The sequence below is a fragment of the Lemur catta genome, chromosome 1 (genome assembly GCF_020740605.2).
Source record: "Lemur catta isolate mLemCat1 chromosome 1, mLemCat1.pri, whole genome shotgun sequence".
NCBI lineage: Eukaryota > Metazoa > Chordata > Mammalia > Primates > Lemuridae > Lemur > Lemur catta.
The window spans coordinates 175808610-175828414 of record NC_059128.1 but is presented as its reverse complement, the minus strand read 5'-3'; the positions used below and the strand labels follow the sequence as shown (position 1 = coordinate 175828414).

At 36.5% G+C, this 19805-nt stretch overlaps 1 long non-coding RNA gene across 2 annotated transcripts in view; it reads right to left on the bottom strand.

Annotated features, from left to right (window-relative positions):
* LOC123641367 overlaps positions 1 to 19805 on the bottom strand; it is a 111578-nt gene that overhangs the window by 81788 nt on the left and 9985 nt on the right. For both annotated transcript variants that reach the window (XR_006736278.1, XR_006736279.1), the window contains exon 2: positions 16520 to 16629. This is a non-coding gene — a long non-coding RNA (uncharacterized LOC123641367). The remainder of the gene's footprint in view (positions 1 to 16519; positions 16630 to 19805) is intronic.

The window sequence follows — 19805 nt, the reverse complement described above, 5'->3', positions numbered from 1 at the left end:
CAGATAATTTCTTTCTATTTTTAGTAGAGACGGGGTCTCGCTCAGGCTGGTCTCGAACTCCTGACCTCGAGCGATCCACCCGCCTCAGCCTCCCAGAGGGCTGGGATTACAGGCGTGAGCCACCGCGCCCGGCTATAGAACCTAGGAAATTCTTGATTATTTTAGTTTACCTTAGGAACATCCTGAAGACAATCATAATAAAAATAACCACAGATTATAGGAATTGAGATTCCACGTTTCAGGCAGTTAAAGCACCTACAAAATATAACAAAGTAGCATGAGCTGGATCAGTGTTCCAGCTCTGCCTGTGAGGGGTGGCCCGGCCTGCTATGTGTCACCTGGTGCTTGGAGCCTCTGTTTACTGACATGGAATCTGAGGTGGTTAAAGTAGGTCATTTCAAAAGTCATCTTAGTTCTAAAATCCTATATTTGAGTATAGAGCACATTAAGTAATATTATAACTTGCAAAGTAGCAACAATCCTAGCCCCCCCAAAATTACAATCTTTACTGTGGATTTCCTTTCTCTCAGTAATTTACCTTCAAAAAACAGGAAGACTGCACATCTGGAAAAAAAAATCTGTCTTCATGTCTGAATTTATAACATATACATAAGCACAATTTTAAAATCACATTAAAACCTACACAGCAATTTCACATATGCATATATAATTTATGTGTATATGCACTGTGTAAAACCACTGCATGCTATTTGTGCATGTGTTTGTTTCTCCTAGATGTGAACCTAGAGTCAGATGTTGAAATTGAATGCATGTTGATCTAATGAATAATAGATGGCTGCCAGGCATACATTTCATGTTATAGAATATAGTATCCAACATAGTGATCCACAACTATTTCAAAAACATTTTCTATTCAGACATGATACAAATATCTCCTCTCCTCTTGTTCACAGGACCTACCATCTGATTATGAGTTATAAACTTGCAATATTTAATATCTAAGCTGCTTGCATTTAAATGTAAAGCACAATCAGAATAACTAAGTGCATCAATCATATTAATTTGCAGTGCTGGTAGGAACTATAAATTCAGAGGAAAGTAATCAATTCACCAAGGAAATAATGTTGATCTCTTAGCCTTATATCATTTTCACCCTGGAATTATTCCACTGCCATCAATCAGAAAGAGAAATAAAGCATATGAGGCAGCAGAAACCATCAACCATTCTTAAATAGAAGCAATCTTTGCATATGCTTTTCTAGAAATAATATACTAAGGTACTGAACAGTAGGAAAACAGTGAGTCACCACACAGTGTGCTTCTGAGTTCACAAAATAGAATAAAAGTTTTCTCTCTCTCTCTCTGTATATGTATGTGTATGCATGTGTGTGTGTGTATCTATCTGTGTGTCTCTGACTAGCAAAAAGAAAGGTTACCTGTGACATTCAATAAATTACTAAAAGACAGATCATGTGGTGGCCAAGTGTGGTGGCTTATGCCTATAATCCTAGCACTTTGGGAGGCCGAGACAGGAGGAGGGCTTGAGGCCAGGACTTTAAGATCTGCCTGGGGAACAGTGAGACCTCATCACTACAAAAAACAGAAATACAAATTAGCTGGGCGTGGTGGAGTATGCCTGTAGTCCCAGCTACTCTGGAGGCTGAAGCAGGAGGATCACTTGAGACCAGGAGTTTGAGGTTGCAATGAGCTATGATGATGTGATGATGCCACTGCACTCTAGCCTGGGCAACAGAGTGAGGTTCTTTCTCAAAAAAACAAGGCAGGGAGAGATCATTTCCTTTGTTCCTTTGTCCATGAAATGTAATTGGGGACTTAACTGGTTGCCACATCACTCTCTCTCCCCAACCGTTGAGACCACTGATGACCTCAAGCATCAGATTCACATTTTTGAATCTATACAAATACTGTGTATAGGGGGTGTGGGACAAGTATGTTGCTGGAGAAAGTTGGGAACATTGGGAAACGACAAAATCCACTGTAATAATTCATCATGAAGGCTTTACAGCCTTCCCTGAAAAGCAAGAGAAGAACCATATACATCCAACTCACTTTTAATTACATGCCCTGGGAGGGTTTCGCTGAATGCTGACTTTCAAGCCGCCCTTCTACATTTCCTCCAACATGCATCACCTTTAGCAGGAATCTGGAGACATTATCCTTCAAAAAGTATCTATAGGCTCTGAAAAAGTTGGCCTTTAAGAAAATAAAGACAATATTCCAAACAAATTTAATGATCAGTAAATAGGACCTGTAATATGGATTATTTATTGTAAAGGAGAGAAGACCAAGAAGTGATGAGAACACATTTCTGAGCACCTGACTTACTTTAAGAAGATGGCAGTAGAGACCAGATAACTCAATATTTATACTTAGCTGTGTTATAAAGAAGCCATAAAAGTTATTGGATAATGCTCTAGGGCAGCACAAAATTCAAGGTTCACTCTACCTTGAATTCATCAGGAATGGGGAAGATAATCTATATAATAAAGGTTTAGAATGGTATAAGGATGTATTTGATTGGAGTTTTGCTAAATTAACTATTCACCTGTTTGTAATTTACCCAATTCAGTTACTATGGAGAGTGGGGAGAGAGAGTGTGTGTGAGAGGGAGGGAAAGAGAGAGAAAAAGAGAAAGAATCTTGACATAACATGGATTTTTCTATTAGGTGGCTCACTGGACTTTAAACTGGAAAGCTGTACCCTTTTTTAAAATTTATGGTTATAGAAGATTGGGGAAGGCTGCATCCTACAAAATGCATGGCCACATGAAGAAATATCATTCTTCAATACATATGTGACAGGGAGACATCTGAGAGACTATTTCTTCATCAAAATTATCAGTAATTATCCAATTCATTAATGAAAATGCTGCCTAGAAGCAATTAGAGAACACAATTAAACTCCTTTGGCTTAAGATTCAGGCTTTCACTTTTTTCTCTTGTCCTGGTGCCAGTTGTTGCTTGTCATCATTTATGAATGACATTGGTACAAAGGTTAGGATTAGGGTTTAGGTTAGGGTTTAGGTTTAGGATTAGGATAGTGGTAAGAAGCTTGCCTTAAACTTATATTGATTTCAGTATCTACAAGTGCCTAGAGGACATTTCCACATGAGTAACCTTCCACTACTTCAGCATCCCCAATACCTAATTCATAATCATCCTTAAATACAATTTTTCCAACTTAAAATAAACAATTTCACCATTTCACCATTATCTTCTCTTCCAACCCAGAGACACCAAAGTTTTCCTATCTCCCTCCATAATTTGTCTGTCTCTAAGTCTTGTCAATAATTTGCTCCAAATCTCTTGCTCATATCCCCAATCTTTCTTGTTTCTAAGGTCTTCTTTACCTCATCCTCAGGACAACCAAGTACAGACTCTCACTACTCTAACACAACATGCATTGCATCAAAAGTTGCTAAATAAGCTTTTCTCTTCTAGTCCAATTTATTCTACAGATGGCCAACAAAGAAAAGATCTCATTTACATCACTCTTTTGTTCATGAACCCGCACTACCTCCCTGCTGTTTTTGAATCAAAGTTAAAGTTCATTTGGTTTTGAAGCCCTTTACAATCTGCATCACCCCTGCCTATCACAGATGCAAGTGCTCTCACACATCCTTGTGTTCTAAACACATCCTTGGCTCAAAAAGAATAATCTCATTATTGCACAACCATCTATGTGTTCATACCTGTGCTTGGACTCATGCCACTCCCCATCCCGGAAGGCTCATTTTCGTCTGCTAAGCCTAGTACACCCGATGCATCTATCTAGCCTCAGCTAAATCACCTTACATCCATCCTGTCTTCTTAGATTATCTTAACTTCTTAGAGTCTCCCTATTTACTGGGATCCTACTGTACTTACATTCTATACTTCCTCACTTAGCACTATAAATTGTGTCCTTACTCTAACTGTTGCCTCTGTATTGACATCCTCACAGCAGACAGAAGCAGAAGCTGTTCTCTATATGCCTAAACCATTAATCTATTCATATCATAAGTGCTCTAAAATACACTAAAGTGGAGGCTCAAAATACAGATAGAAATGGAGATAAATGACATTTACAAAACTGAAGTTCTTTTGGAAGTGAAACAAAGGACATGGTCATTTTTCCAATTATACTTTGGCTGAGTACTTAGTACATGTAAAAACAACTGTGTAGATGGTCACTCTAATTAGTGTCTCTAATCCTCACAACAGCCTTGCTAGGTAGATAATTCACTATATTCATTTGACAGCAATGAAACCGACTTCAGGAAAGGCTATCTGACTTGCCCAAGACTGTCCATTTGGTAGATTGTAGAACTAAGGCATATCTCTATGTTCTTCTGACCCTAAATCTGGCGTTATTTTTTCTGCCCAATAAAATAGAGTTTAGAGACATAAAACAATAGAATTGTTAAGTGGAGAAGATATATAAAAATCAGAACATGAAATAAGCCTCTATTATGCTTTTTGTGTGTGAAAGGAAGCTAGCCATGATCGTTCCCAGGCATAAAGACTTTCACCCTGTCACCTCCCACTCCAAGATCTATGCCTAGACAAAAGAAAGTGTGGTTCCCCAGCGGCCAGCTGATACATACTCCTCTGGGAAAGTAGCAGTAGCTGCTTGGAGTAATGACATCTCTGGTATTTCCAAATCAATGCCCCTTCCAAAGATGCAATGGGCAAGACAGTTTGGCCTTTCTTGTTCAGGATTTCTTATAATTTTCAAAAGAGGAAGTCCACACATGAATTAAGGATGTCCCATTCCTCACATTATATATTGTCTACTCTGTACTCAGAGTGGCTCTAGGAAGTAGAGAAGGGAATGCTACAGAGATGCTAGGGGGTAGGTAGATGAAAGACTAGGAGGGGTTGGTTTTGGAGAGAATATGTGGCCTTTTAAGCCCAGGTTAAGAATTCTGGAATTTGTTTATAGGCAACAAAGAGACATCAAATTTATTGTGCAGGAGGGTGAAATTATCCTAAAGGGATGGCACAATTCTCCAAGTAGCCATGAATAAAAATAAGCTGTCCTTATTGCAAGCCAGTATTATCCTTGAATAGCAAATTGGATCAAAACTTTAAATTTAATAAGCATCATAGTTAATACTATCTACTTGACATCAGACAAGGAAAATAAAATGCTGGTGTTCAACTTTCTTCATCTTAAACACACACACACACTCACACACACATACACACAGAGAAATGATAAAGCCTATTTCCCACCCTTGAGGGAGGAAAATGTGAAAAATATGTGAAATAAAATATGTGAATATGTACGTAAAACAAATTAATGAGCAGTGAGACTCTTACAGAAGGGCAAGTATTTTGTATCCTATTTTTACTATGGGTCAAAAAGGTAAAATATAGTGAACCAGTAAGAAAACAAAATCTCAAAGTTTTAGAAAGATTGTTATTCACTATCCTTGACATTCAAAGATGTTCAGAGTAGGTTTACTTCTCACAACTGGAAGGGTCTGCTTTATATCACTCAGATTCCTTAATACTATAGTTTTTATCCACTTTCTAATTTTCTCACTTCTGTCAAGTTGTAAATGGTTATCATCTTCGATATAATAAGCTCTCCCATCCTTGAATAATCTTATTAACAATCTTATGCTTTGTAGTCTCAATTATTCTAGTTTCGTCAGCCTTTTCTTATGATGCAATATTTTATTGCTTTTATAATTTGCCTAATCCAAAATTTGAAAAAAAAATCACCTTTTTGTTTCCTTGACCACTATTAAAAAATATAGTTTGGTGCTCTAACACATGTATATTTTGGTTAAATGAAGATGAAGCATAATTTATTTATTCTGAGTAATAAGGAGCAGAATTAATTATTTCACAGTGATTTTATATAACCAAACATTGTGCTATTCTGTGTGGGCTTTTTCGGAATGTCAGTGAAGAAAGGAGGACAGCAACACTAAGAGGACAAAGAGCACTCAGTTGACTCGAGAGTGGTTTTTGCTGAAGTTGCATGCATTGTCAGAGCAACATCCTCAGTCATGGGATGCAGCACAGAATCTGTAACAAGCTTCATCTACTTCTCAACCAGATTTTTAATTTGCTTGTGCCTAAGGGATAATGTGTCTAATTCTCTTTTAGATTTTGCTCTCTGTTATTCTGCCCCTCTGCTTCCAAATTCTGCCTCTAGCTTTATAATGTGTTTTCCTACAAATGTGTCTTATTTTGTCCTAAATTTCTGTCTTCTGTGTGCTTCACATTGCAGTTTAGGTTGCTTTCCATTTTAAATGCTGGGAATGTTCAAAATAAGAGTGGCAGTAATCCCTGTCCACAGTCAGGGAGTCTGAGCTGAGATAATTGATGTTTCCCCAACTACAGGGTGGAAGGACTCACCACTATCATATGAGAAGCTAGGCCACAACTCCATTTTCCTTGGATTTTTGGTGCCCTGGGACCTCGTGAGGGATAACCAGAAAGGAGCTGGGCCAGGTCTTAAAGCATGGGTGGTGGAATGCTGGCAAAAATGGCCCCAGTTCTTCTCCTCCTTTAATCTCGCTCTTGATTTGGCAGCTCTTCCAATCAAGTGGCATCTATTTCCTCACCCATTGGGTCTGGGCTGGCCTTCTGAGTTGCCTTGATCAATAAAATGTGACAGGACTCAAGAGACCTTGTGCACTTCCTCTCTTTCTAATTCCTGCCACCACCATGAATAGGAGCATGGGCTCGCCCACTGGAAGATGAGAGATCATATGGAAGGGAGCTGATTCATTACAGCTAAGGCCATTCTAGCCCAGCTGACCTACTAGCTCCCTGCAAGTGCATGGGGGAGCCCAGCAGAGCACTCAAGCCCAGCCAACCCATATACTCATGAGAAATAATAGTGATCATGGTAAATCACCAAGTTTTGGGGGGATTTATTAACCACATTATTGCAGCAATAGCTAACTGATACAGCGTGGATGGGAATCCTTCATGCTGGAAAGTCAGCAAGTAAAGTTCTGTATGCTGCCAAAGTGAACTGCTTCATAAACAATAATAAGAAGCCCTCAAACTGTAAGAGGTGTTCACTTTGGTGAAGGCTAGGAGATCTAGGGAATATGTCTCCATCTCGATAAGCTGCAGGGAAATAAATTGAACAATGTCCCTCAGGACTTTGCTTCCCAGAGCTCATTAAACTAATTCTCCCTGCATCCCTTCCCCACCTTGGAACCTCCCTCAAAAACAGCTCCCAGGATTCCAGGGTCCTCCTAGTTAATCCCTCTTACCTACAAATTCTATTTAAAAAATTATGTCCCTTTCTTTTCTTGAGAAAATAGTTCTTTCTTTTATCTTCTCAGGTCTATTCTTTTCTATTTCTTTCACAGTAGGAGTTGACGGCCCAATAATTCCAGAACCCAAATCACTGTCACTCAAAAGGGCAGGAAAGTTTAATCTTCAGATGTTGGGGCTCTATCTAGTGCAGCAAAGAAATTTTAGAAAAAGAATTTTTATTGAAATATTCAATGTTCGTATTCTGATATTTGGTATTAAAAATTGTCCCCCCAGGAAATATGTCAGATAAGTCTAAGTTGACATCACAGCAGTCACCCTTCTTAACTTTGCTTGGCACACACATACCTTTAAGATTTGAATAATGCTCATCACATTTCTTAAGAATGAATCTGAACCACACAAAACACATTAAAATTTCACTGTGATCCTGTGACACTTGGTTTATCCTTCTTTTGCAATCTTCTCTTTCTGTATCATAATTATAAATGTCAGTTTATTTATCCCTCGCTAGTCTATAAACAGGTCAGTTTTGATTCATTTGGATGTACTTACTATTTAGTACAGTACCCACAACATATATGTAGGTGCCTTTTTGTTGAATGGACGTGTGAATAAAAAACTCTAATTTCCAGTAATGACCCTTGTCAAATTTGTTCATGCTGTCATAAGCCTAATTATTTTGTTTTTTGATTGTCTCTCTCCTTACTATTCTTGTCTTGCATGATACTGTAGCTTTTTTTCTCCATAATTTCTCATAACTAGATTTTTTGTTTTTGTTTTTCCTCTGTACTTTCAATTAGACTTACCATTTCTTTTTTTGATCATCCCTTCTAGGTCATGAAGAAAGTTAGATTCACCAAAAGTATTTTATATAGCATATTATAAACCTATTGGATCCAAAGAACATCAACTTTGGGTAATATAAATAAATAGTATGTTTTTAAAAAAACTGATTAAATGGTGTCTTTGTCATAGGACTTTACAGATCTCTTAGTTGGATTCACATTGTGAATCTTCAAAAGAACATAGTATGTACAATTTCCCAAATGTATTAATAAGAGAACTTCTGTTATACAACATTTCATGAAACTTGTCTTCTTCAGAATGCTAAGTTGCACTGCTCTGAACTATTTTTTATCAGCTTTCCTAAAATTAGATTCAGGACTCAGGTAGCAATGACTTCTTTTTCATGAATACACGCCGTGCATATTTCTTTGCACCTTTGCTACCTCCTTGCAGAACAATGAGCTCCACAGTTTCAAAGATTGAGAAATTGGTTGAACTGGAGAAGATGGCTCAAAGAGTTGAGAAAACATAGTTTGTTTACAACTCTTTATTCTTATTCTCTAAAATTCCACTAAGAAAATCAGAGACTATAAAATAAGGTTGATCTTGGAACTACTAGAAAATTCCCAAACCTTTTGCAGAAATGGAGGTACTTTACATACCTTCATCCACAGTTTATAAGGATTAGTACTTGGCACGTTTTATCTCCTTATCCTTCCTGGCACAATGCTATGGGTTTTTGTTTTAAGTAAATTGATGAGTGAGAGTAATTTTATACTAACATCACAAATAAAGCTGAGACCTAGCTACGCTTTCTAACATAGCTAGATAAAAGGGAAAACTCAGTCTCTGAGGTATTTCATATCTACAACACCAAGTGTTATAGACTGATTTGCATCCCCCAAAACCTATATGCTGAAGTCCCAACTACACTATAACTCAGAATGTGACTGTATTTGGAAATAAGTCCTTTGAAGAGGTAATTAAGGTTAAATTAGGTCTTATGGACAGGCCCTAATCCAATATGACTTGTGTCCTTATAAGAAAAGGAAGAGACACTAGGAATGTGTATGCACAGAAAAAAAGCCATGTGAAGACGCAGAAAGAAGGTGGCCATCTGCAACCCAAGGAGACAGGCCTCTGGAGAAACCAAACTGCCCACACATTGGTCTTGAACTTCTAGCCTCCAGAACTGCAAGAAAATACATTTCTGTTTTAAAATATCCAGTCTGCAGTATTCTGTTATGGCACCTCTAGCAAACCAGTACATTTGGTAACAAAGAAATACTCTGTGAACTAACCTAGCAAATTGATACAAGTAACCCAGGAATTGCCCTAACATCTAGGTAATCCCTTGGACTTTCTACCTTTTACTTAGATACTGATAAGAACATAGAACCTAGAACAAGATTATAGGTTTTAAGAATAGGCTTTATTACTATTTGACCCTGAGCAAGTTATTTAAAATCTCTAAGTCTCTTCAGTAAGAAGGAATTGATAGGAACACACTTCTTAGTGCTATTATGAAGACTAAATGAGATAATAAATGTAAAATGTATATTAAGCACAGTTCCCAGCAACATATAACAAGGACTAAATACATATTACTTATCATCATTATTGCTGTTATTATATTAATATGACTTAATAAAACAAAAAATACATCAATTCTCCTATGCAGATTCTTATCTTTGTAGGGCTTTTAAAATACAAAGTGGGAGAAATCCCTAACCTTGGACTGTTAGCTCCTTCTATTATGAAATTGGAAAAACATTTATTAGTATAAAATTTATAAAAGTTTGGAACCTTCTGAGGATTGGCAAAGAGGTGGAGGAATGGTGATATTTTCCAATCCTTTTATTAAAGTAAACCTATAATATCTGTAGTCATAGACCAATAAATAGAGTTAACAATTATTCAAAAGCCTCTATGACCAAATAGCCTGGTAACACATTTTACACATAGGCTCAGTGTATTCCCCTAAAATCTGTGACACTCTTCAAAAGTAGGCTCTGCAGTAGCTCACCTACTCATTTCCTATTTTGTCACTTACTTGTCACTCTCACAGTGAAAGCAAAAGAGTCAATATCTAAACAATCATTGAGACCTCAAGTTTCAGAATTTGGGAAGCAAATGTGAAGCCATGGGAATACAAAATGGGAGAGAAAGAGGGAAGAAATCTACTCTTAGCAAAAGCTTTTCCTTGGTATCCTGGAATTCAGAGAAGGGCCTATTCAGTGCTAGGGGAATTGGATTTCAAATCAATGCCAGAATTTACATAAAAGAAATAAAACAAAAAAACAAGAGCACATATATCTAAAGGGTAAAATTGCACAGCATCTCACATATTTAAATAAGAGCACTTACTGGATTTGTTTTGAAGACATTGATTTACTCAATTTTCACCAATTGCTTAAGAATCTTTGTTTGCAATTATGTTTACCACCATTCCTGCCCTGCCTCTGCTTTATTGGGAATCCTTAATTCGAGACTTTTGAATATGGATTCAAACTATCTGGGTTCAAATAATCAGCCACCCTTCACCAGCTGTATGAAACTGGACAAGTCATTTAATTCCTCCATTCCTCAGTGTACTCACCTATGAAATGGGCATAATAATCATACTGTTACAATAATATTTGCCTAATATGGCCTCATACATGTAAAGTATTAAGCACATTGACTACGTGAAAAGTACTTGATAAAACATTAGAGATTATTACTATCGTCAAGACTTCTTCACACCAAAGTCTCTATCTTTTACCCTATCACTTCCCTCTCCACCTTATGCACTGTGATGGCTAATTTTATATGTCAACTTGACTGGGCTAAGGGTCAAATAGCTGGTGAAACATTATTATAGGTGTGTCTGTGAGGCTGTTTCCGGAAGAAATTAGCATTTAAATTTGTAGAATGAATATAGGAGACTGCCTTCACCAATGCAAGTGGGCATCATCCTATCTTTTGAGAGTCATAAAAGGAGAAAAAGAGAAATGAAGGGTTAATTCTCTGTCTTGCTTGAGCTGTGACATTCATCTTTTCCTGCCCTTGGACTTCAGCACTCCTGGTTCTCTGGACTTCATACTTGCATTGGCCTTCCTAGTTCTCAGGCCTCTGGGTTTGGGCTGGCAGTGTACCACTGGCTTTCCTGGGCCTCCAACCTTGCAGACAGATCATAAGACTTCAGTTTCCATAAGCATGTGAGCTGATACCTCATAATAAAACTCTTTCAATATATATCCTATTGGTTCTTTTTCTCTGGAAAATCCTAATACGTACACGCAAGGTTTCCAAGATATCTTTGACTTTCTCTACCCACTTGATTTCAATATGCAGTCTGATATTAAGAAGAAAATCCATATTTACACATGGTCATTGTGAATACCATCACTCATTATCTGCATGCTTAAGGAATAAAATATTTTAGTCACTAAATTATTTAGCTAACCTGGATGTAACATATATACTATCTTTGACCAAATAATTAGGATTTAAACAGACAATGCTAATCTCTGAATCCTGATTTGAGGATTTAGAAGATACTTCAGCATTTTAAAGTATTTAAGAGAAAATAATAGAGAAAATCAATTCATGGCATTATGTGAAAAAATTAGAGGTTTCTGATATTTAACATTCCCTGCAACTAAGATCATATGGATTTTTAATAGATTGTTTTTCATATTACCCTTCATCACGTCTCTTTTTCGGAATAAAAAGCCTTTTATTTCATTGGTGCATGTTAATACAGAGGTAAAACATCTGCTATCACCTTTTTTTACCCTGCTTATACATTTTTAAAATCCTACTAGTCATGAATGTGGTATGATACAAATCTACATTGGTAAAATCCACAGGGACTGACAGCAATTATTTCTGAAGACTATCATTAATTTTCAAGCAACTCATCACAAACGTGTAGAAAGAGTGGCAAATAATGTATTGTCCTCTTTAATACAGAAATGACCTCTATATATCCAAGGGTCTCAGTTCTTCAAATAATCTTCTCTCTATGCTTGAGAGCTGGGCATTTTATCAAATTAACCAAGAAATTGATTTATTCTGTTTGAACTGCCCCCAAATTTTATCTGCCAGCTTTGTTTTTATTCACGAATGTTTGAAAGATAGTTGTTATTCCTTTTGTTCCTTAGAAAAAGACTAATACTCCACAGTTCCTGTGCATTTACAAGCAATTACTTTTACATGACACCTACATTTCTGAATACCCCATCAAAAAAATCACTATAATTGACTAACTAAAAAGATCATAATTACTTATTTCAGAATGCATAATTTCATAATATATTTAAATTTTTCAAATAGATTGACTGACCATTAGATTCAATATATAAAACCTTTCATACAATTAAAATTGATTCTGGTGGTGCTGTGCTGGCTTTAGTACCTGCCATTACCTGTCTTAATTTTTGCCTCATACCAATAATGCATGAACTGCTTCATGATGACTTAATGGACTTCAGTGGTTTTTGAACTCTGACTTCATGTTGGTTTTAGTACAGAAAAGTATTTCCTTCCTGCTATAATATCTTTATTTTAGTTTTTTGTTTTGTACATTTTCTTAAGTCATGCTTCTATGGGTATTCTAATCAACTTCAAAATTCTTAAAAGTTATTTCTTACAGTTAATAGCTCAGGGGCAAGTATACTCACTTCACCAGACCACTTATTTAAAGTGTAAAGTAGCCAGTAGCAACAGTGAGCTAAAGAACTAAATGAACAACCTCATACTGCCACTGAGTTGAGAAACCAGACCAGGGGGAAGTCAGGAGAGATCATGGAGTCAGGGATACAGACAGAAGGCGGTAGCCCCCACTCACATGAGCGGGCAAGGAGAGGTGTTACCATGACATGGAGAGAGTACCTTAATACCCAATCTCCTGCCCTTGAAAATTCTCTTTCAGATGCTTTGGCATCCTGAAAATTTGTGGTGAGATTTTAACAAAGAAAAAGCTTCATTAATCCAGAAAAATCTCTATGTCAATAAGATTAATCATTCTGCACAACATCAGAAGTAATTTTAAAAAGCCCTGTTGGTATCTCAGTAACAGAAACAAAAGCATTTTTCCTTTCTGGGAGGGCAAAAAGATTCCTACCTATATTAGTAGACTAATTTCATCAGAAAAGTTAAAAGCCTAAAAATATTCTAGTAAAAATCAACCAAAAGGCATACTGATTTGGTATCTGAGTCTGTCTTTATGCTACAGGTTATTTGGTTAGGGGCAAGAAGAGGTTGCCTAGGATACAGAATACACAATGCAAAGAAAAATAAAGAAGCCTGCTGTGGAGCAATTGAGAACGGTAAAAAGGGACTGGGACAATGCCAGCATAACCACTCTAGCAGATCTGGCATAAAAGCCAGCAGTGAAATGTAGGATTGTCTTAGTGATAGCAGACTTTAAGGTTATACTCCTAAGGGGAGGTTTCTTCATACTATCTTGTCCAAATGAGAGGATCAGGAGCATTGCAGGGGCAGGGGAAGAACACAAGGAAAGGGAACAAGATCAGTGCTCTTTGAGAAATCAGTGGCACAAATTGAATGGGATGAAAGAGACCGCGGACCCTTAACCCACCCCAGGTGTACTTTGGCTACTACATATTTGTTATGAGATTAAGAAGAGCTTCTCTGCATGTTGATTGGTTAAAAGTAAAACAGACTTTTTAGGTAATTAACTAGTCCTTCTTTCTCTTTGATCCTGAGGTATTGGGAGGGACATCACTCATAGAATCATGTCAAAATGACCTTAGATTCACCATGATGTTAACTAAAAAAATAAAATAAAATAAAAAAATTATTAATTTGGTTTATACTTTGGAGAAAAGAGAGCTTTATTTCTCATAAAGGGTAGCAACCTTCTGGGCACCCATTCCAACAGGTTGGGAAGCCAAGCTCTGGCCAGAAGCCAGGTGCACATGTTTCAAAGAAGAGACAAAAGGCAACAGGATTTTATCCTGAGCGGGTGGTCAAATATATGTATTTAACATGCTTTAGGAGTCATGATTATTTATGAAGGGAAATCATATGAATGTAATTGTGCTTTATCTCTCTCATCTCATTATGGCTGGGAACTCAGTTTTAAGGTGTTTCTGGGGTCTCCTTGGCCAATAGGGGTCCATTAAGTTAGCAGAGGGTTTAGTATTTTATTTTTAGTTCACAGACTCTGTTTTTGGTCAAGATATGCCAGAGGCAGTAGCAATGGCCAAACTATTTTGTTCTATCATTGACAGGATGGAGTGACTGTTTGTTCTAGATCCATCTAGACCCTCAGCAGGACCCTATGGCCCAAGAGAGGTTTAGAGTCATAAAAGCTTACAGCCAATTACACATTTTAAGCCAGATGGGAGTTGAGGTAGACAGGCACTAGTTAACCCCTTAAAACCTTTTAAGCAATACAGTTGAAAACCAAAAGCCAAAAGCATGGTTACAAAATTAACTTATCTGCAGTGTAGATTTTAGTCATAGACTTGTAGCAATTAGTTATATAAACATAAGCATTATGTTAACAGTATTCTACCCCTTAAACTGGCCCTTACAATCTCACATGCCTCCCTCTTCCAGATAGTGCCCGGGCCTAGAGGGAGGAAGGTCTGTCTGTAGCAACGGGGCATTGACAGGAGAAAACAAACCAAGCCCAGTGTGATTTTTGATGAGGAAGATTTATAGACATCACTGAATCATCTCAGTCTTCAGGATATTATGTCTCTGATATCCCAGAAGTAAAATGATAAATAACATTAATAATTTGACAATTAAAGAATAACAATTTGGGTGTCAAAACGGAAAATGGAAACTATTCCATTAGGGAGTCAAATAAAAATGTCATGAAGAAAATTATAACTGATTTTTGTAGTCAAACAGGATCTGCACCTTTCACCTTTCACCAAAATCAACTCACGATGGATAACAGACTTAAACCTAAGGCATGAAACTGTAAGAATTCTAGAAGAAAATGTTGAAAAAACTTTTATAGACATTGACCTAGGCAAAGAATTTATGAAAAAGACCCCAAAGGCAATAACAGCAAGAACAAAATAAATAAAGGGGACCTGATAAAATTAAAAAGCTTCTGCCCAGCCAAGGAAACTATCATGAGACCAAACAGATAACTTACAGAAATGGAGAAAATATTCGCATGCTACACATCTGATAAAGGGCTGATAACTAGAATCTATATAGAACTCAGGAACATCAGCAAGAAAAAAATCAAACAATCTTATCAAAAAGTGGGCAAAGGACATGAACAGAAACTTTCCAAAGAAGATAGACTAATGGCCAACAAACATATCAAAAAATGCTCAACACTTCTAATCATCAGGGAAATGCAAATCAAAACCACAATGAGATATCACTTATCCCCAGTGAGAATGGCCTTTATCAAAAAGTCCCAAAACAATAAATGCTGGCGTGGTTGTGGAGATATAGGAACACTCATACACTGCTGGTAGGACTGTAAACTGGTACAACCTCTGTGGAAAGTAACATGGAGATACCTCAAAGAGCTACAAGTAGAACTACCATTTGATCCAGCAATCCCATTACTGGGCATCTACCCAAAGGAAAAAAAGACATTCTATAAAAAGGACATTTACACTTAAATGTTTATAGCAGCACAATTCACAATTGCAGAGAAGTGGAAACAACCCAAGTGCCCATCAATACATGAGTGGATTAATAAAATGTGGCATATGTATGCCATGGAGTTCTACTCAGCCACAAAAAACAATGATGAACTAACACTTCTTGTATTATCCTGGATAGAGCCTGGAGTCCATTCTACTAAGTGAAGTATACTAAGAATGGAAAAACAAGCACCACATGTACTCACCATCAAATTGGTATTAACTGATCAACACTTAAGTGCACACATAGTAGTAACATTCATCAGGTGTCGGGCAGTTGGGAGGGGGAGGAGGTGGTAGGTATATTCACACTTAATGGGTGTGGTGCACACCATTTGGGGGATGGACAAGCTTGAAGCTCTGACTGGGGTGGGGCAAAGGCAATATATGTAACCTAAACATTTGTACCCCTGTCATATGCTGAAATTAAAAAAAAAAAAAAAGAACCAGGATTTAGTCCAAACTTTGGACAAATAATAAAAACTTAAAAACAAAAGGTCAAGGCTATGATGTAATAGTGGGCCTTTTATTTTTTTCTGAGACATAATTTTCTCTCTCTAATTTCTCATTTTTATTAAAGACAAACCATAGTAGGGCCAACTTATTTGAAAAATAAATTTTAGTCTTGCTACCCTTGATTTGATTATTTGCATAAAACACTGTTAAGAATAGTCATTGGCCACAGGCATTCTTTTTAAAAACTGGCTTTGATGGAAACTTTTTTTTTTTTTTTAAGGAATTTCAGGTTACTTAAAGGTCTCTTGAGCCAAGCCAAGGATTTAACTGCCTGTAGATACCTGTATGAATCGGGAAATTCCTCCTTTTCAAGGTCCCAAAGTAAGTTGAGATTTCTGGACCTATTAGAAAGTGATATTCTTTACTTACCACAGATCAGGAAATGTCACAAATGAGGTATCAGGTCAGTGTGTTTTTTTCCAGAGCGTTTGTTTTGGCCTTGTAACATCAATCTCATTCCTCAGACAGTCTGGGCATATCTGAAAATACAGCATTCCAGTCCAAGCATTGGTAAAATAACCAGTATCTCTAATTTTATCTTATTATAAAAGAAAAACAAATTCTTATTGAACTTATGCAGATAACTATATTGACCTAAAATAAGAATACTTATGAATAATTTCTAAATTCTGGAGAAATCAAGTAGAAAGGAAAATAAATGTTTCAAATTGTTTACAAAATATGCTTTACCAATTTGTTGTAAGCTATAAATAGTTAAAAAGAAGGAAAAAAGTTTCCTTGACTTCTGGAAGACAAAATATAAAAGAATTAGCAATGTTTTAAACAAATGGTCAAAAAAATTAATTTAGTCCCATGTAATTAATTCTTGTTTTGTTTGAGGTTAGATTAGCAATCCTTATGAAAGCATTAACTTTTTTATTAAAGTAAGCCAGTCTGTTTAGAGTCTGGAGGGAATCTAGTTGAGGTATCTAGATGTTAACTCAAAGAATCTTCAGTTAAAATGTAAGTAGCTTTCAGTTAGAAAAACAAATGTTAATATTTGGAACAGTTTATTTTGGAGTTTATATGTCATCAGGTGTACTTCTAAACCCTCAGGAAAAAAAGGTGGTGAGCTGTTTCATTGAATCTAAGTCAGAACAATGGAAGAACAGGTTAAAAATATTATTTGGAGACTTATAGCCAGAAAGATTTCAGGATTCAGTCTAAACCATCTGATCTCTAAAGTTAATAGAAAACCCCTTTTTGAGAAGAATTAAAGTAAAATAATAATTGTTTGTGGGTGACAAAAAGTCTCAGAATAGCCATGGTTAAAAAGACAATTGACAAAGAAAATTTGGTTATTTTTGTGGCATGTAACAATTTTATAGGCCGGGCGCGGTGGCTCACACCTGTAATCCTAGCACTCTGGGAGGCTGAGGCGGGTGGATCGCTGGAGGTCAGGAGCTCGAGACCAGCCTGAGCAAGAGCAAGACCCTGTCTCTACTGAAAATAGAAAGAAATTATCTGGACAACTAAAAATATATATGGAAAAAATTAGCCGGGCATGGTGGCGCATGCCTGTAGTCTCAGCTACTCGGGAGGCTGAGGCAGTAGGATCGCTTAAGCCCAGGAGTTTGAGGTTGCTGTGAGCTAAGCTGAGGCCACAGCACTCACTCTAGCCCCGGCAACAAGGTGAGACTCTGTCTCAAAAAAAAAAAGAAAACAATTTTATATAATAACCATAATTATTAGTGATAACATATATTAAAGCATATCAGAATTTTAGGAATCTCAAACAATTTTGGAACATATTTTATAATATGTTTATATAAATATAATCCAAAGAAAGTTAAACACCATTTCATATTTGACAATGCTGAATGGATACTTTTAACATACCAAATAAGTCAAACATGTTTCTCTTAAATTTTCAGTGGCCTTAATATTTAAAAATCTAGTTTGAGGTCAAAAAGACAATTTAAAAATTTATATTTTGGATAGTTTGTCAAATATCAAAGTTTTAAAACACAATTTAAAAGATTTTAAAAAGCAAAGATTTTATTTTTTTTTTTCTGAGTAAACCTATATCTAATTAATATTTTAGATGTAGAATTTTTTGTTTTATATCTAGTAGCTTTAATTATGTATAATAATTATAATGTTAACTCTTTATAACTCTTATTTTTGATGAAAAATCTAGGAAGTTAAAGTAACTTTGAGCTGTTATCAGTTCCCAATTTTTGTTAGCATATCTAAGTATCTTTAGTTTTTTTATGTCATATAAAAATAGGATGTCAAAGTATAAAAACTCAAATCCTTAGAGCCCAACTCAGTTCATTGCTCGGGAAGCCAATACACTGAGACAGCAGGGGTTATAGCAGAGAAAAAGTTTTATTTTGCAAGACACCAGGCAAGGAGATGCGCGTAATTGCTCAAATTTTTCTCCCCAAAATTGGGGAGAAAGGGTTTTTAAAGATAGTTTCGTAGGCAAAAGTCTAGGCAATTGGGTCTGCTAATTGACTGGGTTCAGGGTGGAACTATAGGGGTGTAGAAATTGTATTTTTGCTGAGTCTGTTCTTGGGTGGGGGTCAAAATACCAGCTGAGTCAGTTTCATGGTATGGGCCACTGGTCTGGGTGGGTCAGCCATTCCATCGGAATGCAGGGCCTGGAAGACATCGCAAATACTAGCCTTAGGTTTCACAAGGGGGATGTTATCTATGGGAGCAATGAAGAAAGCTCAGAATCTTTATGACCATCAGCTGTATGACTCCCGAGTAGTGAGCAATTACAAGAAAACAAGTTAGGGAACAATGGCTGGTTATATTTATATTTCCCTACCACAGTTCCCAGGTTGTGGCCCTTTATTAATTTTATAAAGGGCAGTTTCAAAACCTATGTCCAACAATTAATGTTTTAGTATTATAACTTACTTATAAAAAACTTAGATATTTTATGATCATTGTCAACTCAACATAATATGACTTTAAGATTTTAAATTACTGAAAAGAATTTTGAAATTATAACACAGATAATCTCCAAAGTCGTCTTCAGTCACCTTTAGGTTTTTTTTTTTTTTTTAGAGGTATCTTTTTTTTTTTTTATTTCAGCATATCACAGGGGTACAAATGTTTAGGTTACATAATTGCCTTTGCCCCACCTGAGTCAGAGCTTCAAGCATATCTATCCCCCAGAGGATGTGCACTGCACCCCTTTGATGTGAATATACCCATCCCTCCTCCCCCCACCCACCTGCTGACAACCAATGAATGTTAAGTAGCCATGTGGTACCCACAATGGTTAGAAGGGCAGAGCCTGTGAATACAAGAAATCAAAAGTTGTTTATGGCTTGAAAACCTGAAAAACAGGTTTTGGGAGAAAGAGAGAAAGGTAAAGTCTTGATTAGTTAGCAAGATAACGGTATTGTTAGACAAGTGAAGCCCTAGGGTAACAGCCCTCAGAGAGAGATAGATGGCAAATGTTTCTCTTCAGACCTTTAAAGATGGAGACTCAAGTTTTTTTCTCTTTGAAAGACAGGTTTGCAGCAGTCATTTTAAAATATGTTAAAAAATTATACCTTGTAATAAAACATTTCCAATCTCTTTAGTCTATTTTGAAGCTAAAAATTTTACATATTAAAAGCCAAACTGATAGTTTTGGAGAAATTTGGGTTAGAGGTTGTTAAAGATAGACAAAAGAATGAGAGAGAAAAAAATT